The sequence below is a fragment of the Protopterus annectens genome, chromosome 8.part1, assembly GCF_019279795.1.
Source record: "Protopterus annectens isolate FY-2018-M chromosome 8.part1, PAN1.0, whole genome shotgun sequence".
In the NCBI taxonomy this organism is placed as follows: Eukaryota; Metazoa; Chordata; order Ceratodontiformes; family Protopteridae; genus Protopterus; species Protopterus annectens.
In genome coordinates, this window is record NC_056742.1 from 268,656,383 (window position 1) to 268,674,970 (window position 18,588).

Consider the following 18,588-nt stretch of genomic DNA (forward strand, 5'->3'; position numbering starts at 1 on the left):
GCTCCAGCGGAGCCGATGTACCAGTAGGTTTCGAAGCCTTAGGCCTCGACTCAGAAACTGGAGTCAAGGACTTAGAAGCCTTGGAAGGTTTTCCCGAGGTAGCAGTAAGGGAACCTTCAGGCTTAAGCAAACCTCTTAGTATTAGTTTGTTTTTTCTTTCCTGCAGGACTCTAGGGCTGAAGCCATGGCATACAGCACAAGAGTCCTGCAGGTAAAGTCCCAGGCAGTACACACAAGAAGTGTGACCGTCTGTCAGAGACATTTTCTGACAGCACGAGTCACACTTCTTGAAGCCTGAGACCTTTGAATCCTTAGACATTGTTAAGGAAAATGTAACCAAACACACACTCAAACACACTGATTACACTATACCCAAACTAAATTTCGAACAATTATAACTAAAAATTATACTATCCCAAGTTTTAAGTTCCCTAACAAGAAAACACAAACACTCCCTAAGGGGATGGAAAGGCCCAAAGGCCTGAGGGAAGAACAAAAGTTCTTTGTGGAAGAAAGAGTGGAAAAACAGGAAAAAGGAGGGTCTGAATCCACTAAACTAAGGGAAATAACAATAATGAATTAAATTAAAGGGGTTTAAGTAGACTATACTTATTCTACAATAACTCACCTGAAGCCGGTAGAAACCAAACACCTCGATCGCTGTAGCGGCAAACGAGATCTGAGGTAATTCACGCCTAGCATTGTGGGATATAAGGGGAGCCTCGAGCCGGTGGAACAAACTCTCGAGCTTTTAGAGTGGCCGAGTCGGAGCCGAGGTCGGCTCCGAACCCATCCAGCAAGAATGAAGGCGAGATAGACAACTTAACATGTGCTAGTTTTCCCACCAAAGGAGCTGCCAGAAGATAAGTGCTTGGTGCTGGCAGGGGAAAGTCATTGAGACTGTTTCCTATATGGCTGTGATTTTTCTTCTCCGCTTTTGGAGGTAGAAGCACCCCACTGTTTAGGCCTGTATGAGCTGTGACCTGCCTCTGGGGCGTCTGTATCTGCCTCTTTGTGGCGTGCCTGACACTGGAAAGGACCAATTCTTTGCAGGCCAGTTCCTGCTAAATCTGGGAGGCTGTACCTGTAAGAAATCCTTGACTGTTTGCATAGATTTAGCTTTGTCCTCCATTTTCTTCAACACCTCTTCTGCTTTAACACCAAACAAGGTATCATGTTGTAATGGAGTATCTAATAATTTTGCTTTAACATGATCGGGCAGATTCTGTTCTTTTAACCAAGCATGTCTCCTAATGACAGAACCTGTAACAGCGGCCCTGCAAGAGGCCTCTAGAGAATCAAAACCACATTGCAAAGTATGCTTTACTACTTGTTCAGCTGCATGCAATAAATCCTGCATTTCTTTGTTTTCTGCACATTCTGAATTTGTCAACATTTTCTGTTTAGCAGTGACATTAGATATTGCTGATATTTAAGCATATGAAATTGACAATTTAAAGCTCTTACAGCCAAGGTAGCAGAAGTATAAATCTTTATCCACCATCTGTCCAGGGCCCTTGAATCCCTATCAGAGGTTATAGGGTTTTTTGCAGTGGAAGCCTTGACCCCTATGGGACCCTGAGAGATAGTTTCTGGGTCTGCAGCAGGGTTTTTATAAAGAAATTGCTTTCTCTTCATGGTTCTAAACATGAAATAATGTTTAATATGGTGTTTAGTACCTTTACTCTGTTGTTAATTATCTTGTCTAGGAGTTAAAGTCCTATGTCCTACCAGATTTTAATCTGTTATTTTTTTGCTATGTGGTATCTGTCTTGTCTATATGTGGAGCTTTTCTCCCCGGGCCTCTGCTGAAAATGGAAATATATCCAGTCAGACTAGCCTGGTTAACAAATGTAAAATAAAAATAAATAAAATAAAAATTTATGTGAATCTGGAACCCTGTAGCATTTGTCTGGTTTAACAGGAGCTGGTGGCAAAGAGTCAGGAGACAGTCGAGACTCTGAAAATACATCATCTACAATGTCTAAACAGGAGGAATAGCAAGGGGCCTGTGCTGAGGTAATAAGAGGAAGTCTCTGAGCCTTTTCTTGGATTCTGAGTAATCTTGACTCTCCCAGTGGAAATGCTCCCTCATAGTATGCAGGGTTTCCCCAAAAGAATAATCCTCAGGAGGTGAGGCTGAAGGAATAGATTCTTCAGCATCAGAATCCTCATAGGGAGGAAGAGAATATTCCTGTTCAAAAGAGGAATCAGAGGAAATGGAAACCTGATCTGAAGATGAATATTTTATCTTTTGCCTAGGACTCTTATCAGGATGGGGATGGGAACCCCTGAACAAAGTAATTAGGTCTTCGGCCATTTTAAGCATCTGTTTTTTAGGCATGGAGGCCTGTCCAGGAGAATGCTGTACTTGTTTCTTTGTCTTTAGAGCTGTTTTAATCTTTGCCTTTGAAGCTGAAGATGGTTTTACATATAACTGTGTAGGCCTGAAAACACCCTTAGAAGCCGATGCCTGCTCAGCGGCTCCGGACCCATCTGAGGGAATAGTTTCCGAATGTCCAATACCTTGAGTTTCCAGCGGTCTAGTCAGCTCCACGTGGGAGTCAAAGCGGCCTGTGGCTCTGAGGTAGTGGGTGTCAGGGGCTGCGAAAGCACCTCACTTTGAACCGGAGAACCGGCGACAGGCCTAGCGGAAGCCTCATCGTCTGTTTTGGACCTCTGGTGCCTGTATTTTTATTTGCGCTTTTTATAAACTCCGGTAGTCAGTTGCTCCAACGGCATTATATAGTTAAATCTTCTGCCAAAATAATGAAATGCAAAATCGTACCAACGCTTAATAATGTGTTGGTTAAATCTAGCACAAAACCGACAACTAGCAACATTGTGGTCAGGGCCTAGGCAAGGAATACAGTAAGAATGAAAATCCTTATGAGGTATTTGCTTCCCACAAGAAATACAATTATTAACTTTTTCTGACATTGGTCTGGAGCAAGAAAAAAGTTTCCCCAACAGGGTACTTAGCTTTAATGAAGACTTCGGATCTGAAATTCGAATTTGAAAATCTCAGGAGTCTGCAGACCGGCACTTGCGAACTGCTTTTGCTCCGGGCATCGCGCAGCAAGAAAGACTAAAGAAAATGGCGTCGGCTGCATCTTTTATACCCCTGGCGCACTGACGTCAAGCAGGAGGCGACAGCAACCAACGCCGGACTTAGACTTTGGAACTCAGGCCGACTGCGTGTAGCCTGCCAGCAGGATAACCCAATTGTAATGACTGCAACAGTGAAACACGATGAACATCTAATGCAATGCCTTCTAACCTAAAATCAGTTCCTAATTTCTTATCTAACATACCCCTGGCATTTTTTTATTCAATGATAGTCAAAAATCACTTAACACTTTCTCTAATACCAGTAATACTCTCTTCAACCAAGTTACATTTTTTTGTTATAACAAGAGGTTCATCAACATAAGATAAGTTCAGGGTAAGTAAATTCTCTCAAGTATTTCCTGTTTTGTTGCAGTATATCTGTATCCACATTCTGCAATCACTGCATTGATAATTAAACTAGATAAAATACCACTCAATGGACAACTTTGCTTTACCCCTCCATTAATATATATTTTCTTGCTTAACTGTCCATTATCTAGGGTCTTATATTTTTACACCTATACGTATATTTTATAACGTTCTGCATTTTGGCACTAATATTATAACTCAAGCATTTTCCATAATCCTTCATGACCCAAAAAATCAAAGGCTTTTTCTTTACTACAAATTAATACATGTGCTCCACTTTTATATCAATTAGTAGAATCCATAATTTTTGTTACTAACCATAAAGTACAGTTTTGTACCTACCATAAATGTAGATGTTCGAGTGTATACACTGCTGCAGTCATTACACTTGGGTTATCCTGCCGTCAGGCGGTTCCCCAGTCGGCCTGAGTTCCAAAGTCTTGGTCCGGCGTCGGTTGCTATCGCCTCTTCCCTGACGTCAGTGCGGCAGGGGTATATAAGATGCAGCCGATGCCATTTTCTTCAGTTTTTCTTGCCCCAGATGTCAGGTGCCCCCAGATGGATAGGCAAATCAAATTGCTAATAAAACATAAATAGGAAAAGCAAACAACAACTTTTAGTTACCAGCAAATACTCCCCATAGGCAGTAAAGGGTAGAAGATATAGGTACGTGCCAGCATGTAAGAGGGGAAGGAGGGAGGGAGGGAGGGTAACCTGGACTGCAGTAGTGAATACACTCAAACATCTACACTTATGGTAGGTACAAAACTATACTATGTTCATCGTGGTACACTGCTGCAGTCATTACACTTGGGTAGAATCCCAAAGCTGAGGTAGGGTGGCTGGTTCTATAAGGCATTAGGTGTGGCTATAAGGCTCTGCAGCACAGCAGTGGCAAAGCCAGCTCTGGATTTAAGAGTATAAAGGCAGATGGTAATGCTTGATGAAGGTATGCACAGAACCCCATGTTGCTGCTTCCAAAATGTCCTTGGTAGGCAGTTGAAGTGGCTATTGCCCTGGTGGAATGAGATCTAATGCTGCTAGGTATAGGTTTCCCATGGTGTGTGTAGCAGAAACGTATGCAATGTCCTATCCATTTTGAAATAATCTGTTTTGAAATTACTTTTCCCTGTGCTCCTGCAGCATATGCTACTAGTAATTGCTCAGATTTTCTGAAAACTTTGGTTTTGTCCAAGTAGAAGTGTAACTGTCTGTGAATGTCCAAAGAATGCAGTAATCTCTCCCCTTTATTTTGTGGTTTTGAATAAAAAGTTGGCAAGTGAATAGTTTGGTTTAGAGCCACTATTGAAACCACCTTTGGCATAAACATAGGGTTAGTTCTTAAGGACACCCTGTCCTGGTGGAAAATGAGGAAAGGTTCCACTGCCATTAGTGCCTGTAATTCTGAAACTCTTCGAGCTGATGTTATTGCCAGGAACAGAGCAGTTTTCCAAGAAATATATTTTAATTCTGCTGTGTTAGCTGGCTCAAAGGGAGGTAAAGTTAATTTTTCCAAAACAAAGTTGAGGTCCCAAGTTGGAGTAGGTGCTCTACGGGGCGGTCTTATGTTTTCAGCCCCTCTGAGGTACTGTTTTAACAATGGATTAGAGAAAATTGGAGGATCCGTGTTGTAATGAGCAGAGATGGCAGAAGTGTGGATCTCGATGGATGAAAAAGAGAGGCCTTTGTCCAGCATCTCAGTTAAATATTGTAGAATCTGAGGAATGTTTGGGACAAGAGGGTCAAGGTTGTGAGTCTGGTTCCAGGCACAGAATCTCTTCCATTTATCCGAATAGACTTTCCTGGTACTAGGCCTTCTGGCCTCCAGAATGACATCCATAACAGCTTTGGAGAGAGGCACTGCTTGCTTGACTAAGGAATTTTCCATGCAGCTAGGTTTAAGGTCTTTAGCTGACTGTGAAGTATTTGATTGTTGTGCTGAGTCAGCAGATGTGGGATTTGAGGCAATATCCAGGGTGGTTCTTGTGCTACATTCTTTAAGATTGGGTACCAGTGCTGGCGTGGCCAGTCTGGAGCAATCAGGATCATCTTTGGCTCTTCTTGCCTGGCTTTTATGAGAACCTTTGGAAGGAGGGGTAGTGGAGGGAAAGCGTACACTTGTAGGTTTTTCCAGCTGAATGAGAGGGCATCCACTTTCCATGCTTGTGGATGGTAACTCCTTTCTGTAGCTGGCAGTTCATTGGGGATGCAAACAGATCTATGTCCGGGCTCCATCATTTCTGTGTTATCATTCTGAATATTTGTGGATTTAATTCCCATTCGTGGGGATCCATGATGTTTCTGCTTAAGTTGTCTGCCAGTGTGTTTTTCTCTCCTGGCAGGAATTGTGCTTGCAGATGAACTTGATAGTTTAGAGCTGTGTTCCACAAGGTCATGGCTTGTCTGCAGAGGGGGTAGGAGTGAGTGCCCCCTTGCTTGTTTATGTACCACATAACTGTGGTGTTGTCTGTTTTTAGTAATAGTTGTCCTGGATGCAGCAGGTCCTTGAAAGCTATAAGGGCATTCTGTACAGCTAACATCTCTTTTTGATTGATGTGAAGATGCCTTTGTTCTGCGGGCCACTTGCCCTGAATAAATTTTCCTGCCATGTGTGCTCCCCAGGCTTAATCCGATGCATCTGTTGTCAGTGTTTGCCTGGCTGTGGGTTGAGTAAAAGGCTGCCCCTTGTTGAGGTGACAAGCTTGAGCCCACCATCAAAACTCCTGTTGAAGGCAAGGAATTAGTGGTATAACTGTTTCCAAACTTTTGACAGTGTTGAGACCATACACTCTTTAGGTACCATTATAGTTTCCTCATATGCAGTCTGGCATATGGAATTAGTAGTATGCAAGATGCCATGTAACCCAAGGCCTGCAGAATTTTTCTTGCAGGGATTTGGGTTTTTGTTGCCTTCAATTGAAAGTATTGAGTCAGTTGTCCTTGCTTGTCTGGCGTGAGATAAGCCATCTGGGCCACTGTGTTCAAGCTAGCACCCAGGAATATTATCTCTTGTGAGGGCATTAGTTTTGATTTCTTTTTGTTTACTGTGTGCCCCAGGCAACTTAATAACTGTTTTACAAACGCCAGATGCTCTAGAAGAATGTCCTTGCTCTCTGCTTGAATCAGGCAGTCGTCTAGGTACGGATAAATCTGAATTCCTTTTTGTCTGCAAAATGCAATTACTGGTGCCAGGCACTTTGTGAAGACCCTGGGCACAGTAGATAAGCCAAAGGGTAGTGCAGAGAACTGATAGTGCATTGAACCTGCTATGAATCTGAGGTATCTTCTGCAGTTTTGTCTGATAGAGACATGCAGGTATGCCTCCTTGAGGTCCAAAGTCACGAGCCAAGCTTTCTTGCCCAGCATGGGAAGAAGCTGCTGAAGTGTCAACATTTTGAATTTTGGAACATCCAGGTAAGTGTTTAGAGAAGAAAGATTCAGAATGGGCCTCCAGGCTTTGTCCTTTCTGGGAACCAGAAAGAGTCTTGAATAAAATACTTGTCCTTGCTCTTGTGGTGGTACCTCTTGAATAGCTCTCATTTCCATGAGTGCTGTAATTTGTTTTTGAGCCTCTGCCCATTGATTTGGTGGCAGATTTGGCATTCCTTTTAACCTTGGCAGAGTGTGGAAGTGGAACCTGTAACCTTGAGATTCAATGTTGAAAACCCATTTGTCTTTTGTGATGCAATGCCAGTTGTGATAGAAAAGTGCTAGTTTTCCTCCCAAGGGAGCTGCCAAGAGAGAGTTGTTTGGCAGCTGTAATGGGAAGTCACTGAGGCTGCTTTTTATATGGTTGGGGCCTGTCTTCCCCTTCCCCTTCTTTATGGCCTGGTGTACCCCATTGTCAAGGCCTGTAAGGACCTTGTGGTTGACCTCTACCTCTCAGACGTTTGTATCTGCCCCTTTGAGGTCTGTCTGTAGCCAGAAAGGACCAATTCTTTGTTGGCCAATTTCTGCTAAATCTTGGTGGCTGAACCTGTAAGAAATCCTTTACCGTTTGCATAGATTGTGCCTTATCCTCCATTTTCTTTAATACCTCTTCTGCCTTAACTCTAAATAACACATCCTGCTGTAAAGGTGCATCCAATAATTTTGCTTTGACATGATCTGGTAGCGTATGTTCTTTTAACCAAGCATGCCTTCTAATGACAGAGCCTGTAACTGCTGCTCTACAGGAGGCCTCTAAAGAATCAAAACCACATTGCAAAGTATGCTTTCCCACTTGTTCAGCTGCATGCAATAAATCCTGAATTTCTTTAAAATTAGGAGGATCTGAATCTGGAAGCATTTTTTGTTTTAACTGAGACATCAAAAATTGCTGATATTTTAGCATGTGAAACTGGCAATTTAAGGCTCTCATTGCTAAGGTTGCAGACGTATATACTTTCTTTCTCCATCTGTCTAATGCTCTGAAATCTCTGTCAGAGAGGACTGGATTTTTTGCTGATGAGGCCTTAATCCCTTTGGGTCCCTGAGAAATATTTTCAGGGTCAGCAACAGGGCTTTTATACAGAAATTTGTGTGAGCCAGGGACTCTGTAGTATCTGTCAGGTTTAACTGGGGCTGGAGGTAAGGAGTCAGGATTTAGTCTGGATTCAGTACACACATCATCCACAATGTCTAACACTGGCGGAATAGCAAGGGGTCTGTGTTGAGGTAATAAAAGGAAGTCTCTGAGCCTTTTCTTGGATTCAGAGTAATCCTGGCCTTCCCAATGGAAATGCTCCCTCATGTTATGTAAGGTTTCCCCAAAGGAGTAGTCCTCAGGTGGGGAGGCTGATGGAATTGATTCCTCAGCATCAGAGTCCTCATAAGGGGGTAAAGAATATCCTAGGTCTGAGGATGAATCTGAAGAAATGGACACCTGGTTGGATGAGTCGTAGTCTGCATCCTGTCTGGGTCTTTTATCAGGAGGGGGATGGGACCCCCTGATCAGAGTGATTAGGTCTTCGGCCATTTTGAGCATTTGTTTCTTAGGCATGGAGACCTGTCCTGGAGAATGCTGTATTTGTTTCTTTGTTTTTAAAGTAGTCTTAGACTTGGCAGGGGGTTTAATGGTTAACTGAGTAGGTCTGAAAACCCCTTCTGAAGCTTCGGGTTGTTCAGCTACCCCGGATCCCTCTGAAGGGTTAGCCTCGGTAGGCTGAAAAACGTGTGCGTCCGAAGGCCCAGCCATCTCCACGTGGGAGTCGGAGGCACCTGTGGTTCTGCAGAAGCGGTCATCAGGTGCTGTGAAGGCGCCTCGCTGAAAACCGGAGAACCAGCGACCAGCCTAGAAGAGGCTTCGTCGTCAGGTTTGGGCCTCGGATGCCTGTCCTTGTCTTTGCGCTTTTTATGTATTCTGGTCGTCGGAAGTTCTGACGGCATGGTGTAATTAAATTTTCTGCCAAAATAATGTTGGGCAAAATCAAACCGACATTTAATACTGCGCTTGTTAAACCTAGCGCAAAACCGACAACCAGTGACATCATAGTCTGGGCCTAGGCATGGGATACAATAGGAATGGAAATCCTTATCAGGTATTTGCTTCCCACAAAAAATACAGTTATTAACTTTTACTGACATCGGACTGAGGCAAGAAAAAGTTTCCCCAACGGGGTACTTAGCTTTGTAGAAGACTTATCTCAGGAGTCGGCCAACCGGCACTTGCGAACTGCTTTTGCTTCGGGCACCGTGCGGCAAGAAAGACTGAAGAAAATGGCGTCGGCTGCATCTTATATACCCCTGCCACACTGACGTCAGGGAAGAGGCGACAGCAACCAACGCCGGACCAAGACTTTGGAACTCAGGCAGACTGGGGAACCGCTTGACGGCAGGATAACCCAAGTGTAATGACTGCAGCAGTGTACCACGATGAACATCATGTCCTTTTAAACTTTTTAAACTTAGACTACAAGATTTTTTTAATATTACATGTTACTTAGTGTGATCAGTTTCCAGTTCATGAGATTTTCCCACTCAACTTTATTTAAAAAAGAGCCTAATCACACACACACACACACACACACACACACAGAAATATCTTCTGTCTGTATCCCAAATGTCAGCCACTCATTTAATATTTCAACAAACGCTGTCTTTTGAGACTGATTCATGTGTTTATAGAAATCATAAAGTCTGTCTGGACCAGGGAAAGCTTAAGAAGAAACATTATATAAAATATCCTCTAACTCTTCTGCAGAAATATATTTTTTTCCAAACTTTCATTATCTGCATATGACACTTGTGTCACTTTTGTTGTGAAAAATATATATTTTTCTACTTCCCATAATCTTATGTTGACAACTCATTCTTCCATCCTTATTTTCTACAATATCAGTTTACTATCTTGACTCTAAGCCTTCTCACTACATTTGGTATCCTACAGACTGCTAAGAGATGACATGTTTAGCATATAAGGCATCCTGCGACCCATTACTGATGGATTTACTGCACATCAACAAGTCAAATGGCATGAAAAATACTCAGTCTAGGGATCTAATCCTCTTTTGTAACATCAACAGAACAGTTTGGGGGGACAGGCAAATTTCACAGAGGGCACTGCTGCTGTGGAATAGACTCTGTCCATTTTCAAGTTCACCTTAGCTCGATGGATGGGAAACAGAAAATTTACTCCAGGACTGTCCCTGTTCTACTATGGACAGAGGCAGCTCCATATTGCTTTATCCTATGCATGTTTCTCCTCAAATAGTCTATGGTATGTTCCCAGTTATTATTATTATTAAGAATAATATATAATTATTGACCATGGGATGGGTAAAGCCAATCTATAACCAAATGGGATAAGCTATTTCAACCACAAATAGGGAAACTGGCTAGGCTTAAAATCGCCCTCAAGGGCAGCTGGCTGAATACTTATATGAACCTATGAACCTAACAAGACTGGAGGTGAACTGTTTTTTGTTTTATGTATATGGTGACGCTGCCACCTTTAGTACCTTCTTCTAATGCAGTAGGCCTGAATGGGTGACTGGCAATGAAACCTTGCACTTATGTATTGCTTTCATTGGTCTTGAACCAGTCTCTGTGAAAATAAATACAGATATTGATATATCAATGTTTTCTTGGGTAAGTAGTGAAGATTTCTGTTAGGGCTCCTAGTGTTGAGCAGCAATGCCTTAATGTTATATGGATTCTGTTTGTGTTATGCTGGAAGCTTTAGAAGACTGACATTGCTGAAAAAAGGTGAGATAGATTTAGCCAATATTCAAAAGCCTTGGGAGGAGAGGTCCATCCCTGGAAGAACAGGACAGTACCATCTCCTCCCTTTGAATGACACTAAAGGCTAAGCCAGTTATTGAAAACAATCTTTTGCTCTTATTGTGGCATCATTTTTGGTGATAACAGAATGCTGCTCAAGGCTAAGTTCACACCAGCCTGAGGCACACATTCCCAGAACTTCATAGTATCTCTCTTCGTACTGTATAGTGAGACACATTGCAAGTCATTTATACCAATGAGTACTAAGACTGTATCAAATGTGTACTTGGAGTGCAAGGACTTGAGTGCTTGTGTAATACTGTGAATCTTAGTGCCTGATAACTGACTGACTGGGACCCTTTTCTTAGACAGCCTTATGAGAGATGGATTGGTTTGTCTCACTGTGGAGTCACCTCTGACCAGGATATAGGACTATGTGGAGGTCTGCCTTATGGGTTTTTGAAATGAGTCAGTATGACTCTTATATGTATGTTTCATTGTGGGTGCTGCCTGTGTTGTGTGTTTGTGAGGTTGGTGAGGGCAGTTGTTAATTAGGTTACTTTTAGGAGGCCTTTGTGGTTTAGGTAGGTTGCTTTTAAGACCCCCCCCCCCCAAGCAGATGAAGGTGTACAATATGTTTGGTCTGAACTGTGAGTGTTTTATTTAGTTTGGTGTTATGTGGTACTGACAACCTGCTTATTTTTTGTGGCTTCATGTGAGAACTTTGCCTCCAATAGCATTGTATAACTACATCTCTCATTCACTGTGTCCACTGGTTTAAACAGTAGGTGGTTGTCAGCAAACATGAGACAATTGCTACATTGTCTCAAGTTGTCAAGTGCAAATCCATGGTTCAAAGTGCTTACTAATGTTGGTTGTCGGGTTGCACCTATGAGGTGTGAAGCTGACTTACTGGAGGTGCTTAAGTCTACACATGAGGAAACACATGCCATCTAGTGCAAGCCACAGCATCTTTGCCCAGTTATTTCCTAGAAACTGGAAGAGTGGGTTGTACAGAGAAAGTTAAGGCTCTAAATATCTGTGTTTATGCAGTGCAATCTGCTGTGCTACTGTATGAGAGGCAGCATCACACTAAATTGCCAGATTTATAACAGAAAATAAGCATCAAAATGCTTGCAAATAGGGCACACCAACCAATAGCAATACACTTGAATTTACCCTCAGCAAATAACACCCACACCTAGCCAGGTGCATTCTGCTAAGAATCGGTGTCGCTTTGCTCCCTCTTTCACTAGAAGCAAAATCAAGCTGGTTCTTAAGATGCAAGTGACAAACGCTTTGGCAATCATCAGTTTCATCCCAGATGTACTGTGGGTCTGTTGGCTTGTTTTAGCTTTCTCAAGAGATGCCCGGAATAGAACTTACAACAGCTCAGTGTAAGAATACTAAGCTGCACAATAATGCAAAACCACACCAGTCAGGGAAGTTCCATACACCCTGCCCAGTCAGACACAGAAATCAATATCTCTGTGCTCCTTCTCTCACCAGGAACAAAACAGACGCACTAAACCCAAGCTGATTCTTGAGATGTTCTTTGTAGGCTACCAGTGATTTGTAGGCTTGCTCAGTTATCTATAATTTCAAAAGTAGGATGGAAGAAAATGGATTAACACAATGCATATTGCAATGTGCACTAAACACTGGAAAGATGAAAGAGAAGTTTTAACAGTCTTCCTAATTTGAACTTCTAGTGTTCACTAGTATGTGCAGACAAAATAAGACTGGGAAGAGCTTCCAAAGTCAAATTTAAAAAAGGCGAACCCATTCAAGAGACAATTAGTTTAATAAAACATTAGAGAAAGAGTGGGCTTTCTACTAACCTTAAATTATAAATTCTACTTTGCAGCTCCTCCTACAGATTACTTAGTCTTAATCTTTTTGCAGTCAGAGCAGAGCACAGAAAATAAATATTTCCTAACTTGCCCTAAATATCTACTTTTAGAACTCTGAGATAAAAAATAAAATAAAATACAGGTGCAAAACAAATTTGTTTTTTTTTTTTTGTTTGTTTTGTTTTTATTCTTACTCATTTATTGCAATGTCAAATTGCAAACCCTAAACAGAATTTCAAAGTAGCACACGTTACTGGCAGCTCCAAAGGAAAAAAAAATGTTTGCAAGTCTTTACAATCAATGTCTGGAACATGAAATTGCACAAAAAGCATTTTATTTTTCTTGATGCAAATTTAAACCTTGGAATGCATAACCAGCCATGATTTGCATAAAGCTTTTCTATCACATGCCAGCAAAAAAATGTTTGGCAAGCTGAAGTTTCAAAAGTCAATTCACAATAGCCTTCTTTCCTATATGTATACATACCCTATTTAATATGGAAACACCTAAAGGGACAACTACATAGTACTTGTTTATTTGCTGTCCATCCTTTTATTGCATTCTTACTACTGGTAGTTTTCATCTTCTTCGAATATTAGCTTTTCACAAGTCCTGATCTCCATAGATGACTTGAGCATAAGATCTGTTTTCATTACTTTTGTGATCATATAATATCTTCTGACTTATATCCTCTGTTGACACTTATATTACTAACAGCAACCTCCTGGCCATCTAACTAATGTAAATGCTTCCATAATCTGACTCCACAATACTGCAGCCAGATCTCAGGATTTGGCCTCCAACATAATTCAGATTAAAATATATTGCTTATAAGCCACCTTTCTGTGCTGTTGTTACAAATATTTCAGGATCTTGACTTTCACAGAATTCCTTCTCCTGGTTCCATCCCATGGGTCGCACACAAGAAATGGAAGCTGAAAGAGTAGAGGTTGTGTTATTTATATATCTTACTACTACATATTTTTACATTGTTTCTATTTACATATTCATAACAGTTATGCTTTCAGTTTCATATTAATAATATCTACACTTTTCATGTCAACCACATCATTATATTAATATCCCTTTGTTTCTTTTACATTTTTACCCTCCCTTCTATTACTCATCTTTTCTAAGACTCCATCTCCTCTACGTTTATTTTATAATAATCCATCACATTTCTTTTCCATAATATCCACATTGCTATAAACAATATTATGTCCTGTTTGTGAATTTCACAATTCCTTGCTTTCGATACACTATTATATCCATATTTATATTTCTGAATCCTTCCCATTTATACTCATTTTTATACTTCAACTAAACATTTGATTATTTTTACATTGCAAAAAACAATGTTCTGTTGCTTCTTTCTCTTTCCATTCATCACATTCCTTTTCCTCTATTACTTTATACTTTGTAATATTTTTGGTGATAATTAAATTATCAAATTTCTCACCAGTAAATCCACAGCTTATTAAAACATCTCAAACCCTTTTCTCTAATTTTGTAGATTTCCATACCGCTTCCTTTCTTTCCATAGATACAAGTAATATTTTCTATGACCATATTCTACCATTCTTTTCTGTTTACATCAATTTATTTTTCACATTCTTTCCCTTCCATCTTTTCATGATTTTTACTTCTTTTCTTCCCCTTCATTTTTCAACACTTTTTCATATTTCACATATATTTTCCTGTCATTTTTCTCTCTTTCATTTTCTTTTTGTATTAACCAAAACTGATACATACATGCTAAATAAACTACATTTTTTGAAGTCAAGTCTACTTAATACCTCTAACTGTTTTTTCTCCATCTTAATTGCAAATGTAAACACCCCTAAGTATGCTAGTTTGCTCAGTATACAAGTACTTAGTATACATACTTTTTACTTAAGTGATACATTTTTTTTACACCAAACCAGTAAGTGTTTACTTCCATTATTCATCTCCATTACAAAACATATCTGAAGAAATGAACAAAAATAGCTGCTTTCAATGGCAAATGTGTTTGGAAGGATAACATTATAATTTAAAGTGGAAATACTCTCGCTATAAACACCAGGAATTTCTTGGCAGAAAAAATAGTAGCTTTGGATCTAGAAATCCTTTTCTTACTGGGAGCAGGTTGACTATAAAGCTTAAAAAGATACAGTGTCAGAAAGAAGCTTTGAATATCAGAATGTTATTAGAAGATGTCAATATTCAATTCTGGAGATAAGATGTTGATATTCAATTTTGGAGATAAGCACATTCCTTGCTAAAGGAGAAGTATTCTGAAAAAGTATGGCTATATCATCCCTGAAAGTACTTAACTAATAAAAGTATCTTCTACAAATCCTAGGAAGTGATTCTTGCAGATTCATGTTTGTAGTGGCTTAACATCTTGGTGACATCATTTTTTTTTACTTTAGTTTGGTCACCTGCTGCCTTGGAAGTGTTATTGGCTTCAGAAGATGTTAATGAATTATGATAAGCTATCAGTATTAAGTGATTTATGGAGATAGTTTTGGAAAATAATTTTGTTGCCTTCGATGGTGTGTTTTCTCAAACTTTTAGGGGTTGCTATGGGTGCTGTGGCAATTCTTGTATATGCTAATTTGGTTTTATGTTATTGGGAAATAAATTATATTTTTATTTCCAAGTTTAATTATGCCATCAGATGTTATAGTATGTATCTGGATGATATATTTCGTCTTTGGTTGGGAACAAAGGCATTACTAGATACATTTTTAACATTTTTACCAACTACTACTAGTTTTTCACTGCTAATACTGCCTTGGACACTACAGATTGTGGATATTAAGTTATATAAGGATAAGGGTAGCTTTCAATCAACTATTTTTTAGGAAACTCACCATTTTTAAATGCATACTTGCACTTTAACAGTATACAGACAGGACAGTTAATCTTATAAGAGGACAGATGATACAATACATCTCGTTTAATAACCAATGATAAAATATTTGAAATGGAGACAGAAAAGTTGAAGTGTTTGTTAAGGGAATGTGATTACACTGGTAAGTTACTTAATGATGTGACTGATAAACTTAGGCAAAACAGATCAGTTAATTTTCAGCCAATTATAAATAAAGGGATTTGTCCACTTCTGGTGAGGCATTGTAATGGTAATATGAAAAGGACTATGATTTTAGTACATTCACATATAGATAATAATTGGAAAAAAGGTTTTAATTATGAAATTAATAAAAAAATAGGTGAGCACCCTCAGTTTGTATACAGAAAGGATAGGAATATAAAACAGATTTTAGAGAGATAAAAAAGAGATTTAATGTTAAGCCAATTACAATGAAAAATGTTGCTGTTGCAATTTTTGTAGATATATTTATGTCCCTTATATTATGGCAGTGAGTTATCCCAGGACTTTGGGATATTCTGACATATCTGATTGTAGCACCTCTGGGGTGGTTAATATTGCTTTTTGTACTTCATGTGTAAGTTTTTATGTCGGAAAATTTGAAAGAGCTCTGAAAAAAACTTTATGAGCATGTATACAATATCTGAAGAAAGGATAAGAATAGTACATTAAGTAAACATGCCATGGACTATGTGAACTTCAAAGAATTTGGCAGTTGCATTTGAACACTAACCAAAACCCTGGGTATAATGAAAAATGTGAAAACAAAACTCAAAAGGATTGAGTCAATGTGATGAATAAAATATACACTCAATTACAACAAAATACAACTTGTTTTGTTATGTCTGATGAAGCAGTACTCATACTGTGAAAGCGCTCAAATTTTTTACTATTAAAAGGACTGTATATTTTATTCATCGTACTGACTCAAATCCTTTTATGACTTCTTTGTTTTCCTGCTTTGTGGGGATTGAGTTGTTTACCATCTGTGCTGCAATTTGTGTTTGTTTGATAATGAAAAATGTATCTATAATGAGTGTTCTTAAATTAATAACTACTAAGGTATAATGTTAATATATTGGTTTATTAGTTATTTTTTTATTTTTTGTTAGAGTTGTGTTATTTTTATGTGAAATTTTTGCTGTACCACATGAATGTTGGCAGCCATGTGAATGTTTTTTGATACCATGTGATTTGGGAATCGGTATATATAAGTTCTGAAGAAGTCCAAGTTTGTTTTAAGGATGAAAGTGCACATTTTTTATTAATAAATCTGTTTTGTGATTTGGCTACAGATGTTTGTACTGTTTTAAACTGATAACGTCCCTTGGTACCATAAGCTGGCAGATTGCCTCTGATGCCTTATTCTTCAGTTTTATGATTGTTCTCTTAGCCTCTTTGTTAGCCAACATATTCCTTCTTAGCCTGCGCTGTCTTTCTATCTCACACTTTTTCCTGCACTCCATTTTTTTTCATAATTTCCCCAACTTCTGCATTCCAACTCCATCTTTTATGTACATTATTTCCATGCCTTTCTTTCTTATATCTGTTCACTATTCTTCACACATGTTGGGTTTGAGTATTTCCTTTACCTCATACACTTTCACCTCAATCACCTTTCATAGGTTCATAGGTTAGTACTAGGCTATCAGCCCTAGGGCCTATACAAGCCTAGCCATAACAATTCCCTGAATATTTCTTCCCACATTATTTACTTTCCTAGACCCCTGTCTAGCAGGGCGACTGACGTGATCCCTGGGGTGAATTTCCTTTCTCCCATCCAATCGTCAAGGTTCCTCTTGAAGAGTTCCAAAGAGGCACTCTGCTTGACATGTATGGGCAATCTATTCCAGAGTCTGGGGAGTCTCTTTCAGGTATTCAGTCTAGTCTCTGTTGCCCTAAGAATCTTCTGTGTTTGATATATGTTTTTCCTTCACTCACATTCAGTGTTACCCATTCATCCCACCCCCTTGTCCAAACATTTCTTTCATCATGCACTTTACTACAAACAGATAGAAAAAAGTTCTTAGCTCATATTCTCCTATACCTGATGTTTTGAACTGTACACTTAATTTTCTTTTTATCTGCAAACTTAAATTTTGAAACGGTAAGTTTTTCCAGGGCGACAGTATGCTCCCCCCCCCCTCACTGCTTCATTCATATAGCGTTCTGCTAACAAGTTTCAAATATCACTTCACAAAAGACTTCATTACCTAGCTGAATTAATGCTCTTGTGTCTCTTAAATAAGAACCCAGTGGAAAATATCTATACAGACCATACCTGTTAACATTTTCATTGTTTTTTGTTCTGATTCTTACCAATGGTCATTTTTTTCTGCATATTCAATCATTCAATGTTCCTTTGCCTTCCTGCACTTCCCTCTTCCTCCATGGTTCTTCTTCTGTCTGACTCACAATTTCAGCATAAGTTTTTGAAGCTCTCTTTTCAGCATTTGTATCAATTCTACTTATTTAAACCTGCTGTAGTTATATGTCCTTAAAACCTACTCCTCCACCAGCCAAACATACATTCAGATTTATACAACAAATCCCATCATTTGTTTATTTCTCTGGCCTGGCTTCTCACTGACATTATTTTTAGTCCTGTTCCTATCTTTTCTACTGTTGTATTCAAATCAGGCTCCTCTCTAGCCTTCAGTTCTTCCTCTTGTATTAAATCCATTATGACTTACATTTCAAGTGTTTTGCCAAAATCGGTCACAAATAGTCTGTATCATCTCATTATCAGGCTCCACATGCCCTGTAGCACTTTCATCTCTGTGACTGCTATACTGTATCATGTTGAAAGTGCCTGGGCCTACTAGCATCCTCTGATGTCACTTAATGGTTCAGACCAAAAAGAGTAAGAGAGCTTTACTTATGTCACATCATAATTCAGTGTTTACACATCATATTTTTAACAGTATTCACATTTTTCTTCTTTTTATCATAAGCTGTTCACAGGATCATAGGAGGTTACTAGGCTAATGACTCTAGGGCCCTTACAAGCCTAACCAAGATTTCTTCTTAATTTCCTTACATTTTAACACTCAACAAAATAAACATTGTTATTTTTTCTTACAACTCACCCTCCCAACCCTTTTCTCCACAACAATTTTATTCTTGTGAACACACATGTACAATCCCAAAATTTGTTATATAATAATTGCCGACTCC

General features: G+C 39.4%; 1 protein-coding gene across 2 annotated transcripts in view; it reads right to left on the bottom strand.

Annotated features, from left to right (window-relative positions):
• The window catches only part of CDK10 (cyclin dependent kinase 10), a 957,465-nt gene that overhangs the window by 17,490 nt on the left and 921,387 nt on the right, over positions 1–18,588 (bottom strand). Inside the window, exon 14 of one of the 2 annotated variants that reach the window (XM_044081865.1) lies at positions 12,692–13,468. The exons of the other annotated variant lie outside the window; for it this stretch is intronic. The gene's annotated coding sequence lies outside the window, so the exon portion shown is untranslated. Of the gene's footprint in view, positions 1–12,691; positions 13,469–18,588 lie in introns of those variants that run through there. 2 annotated transcript variants of the gene reach the window in all.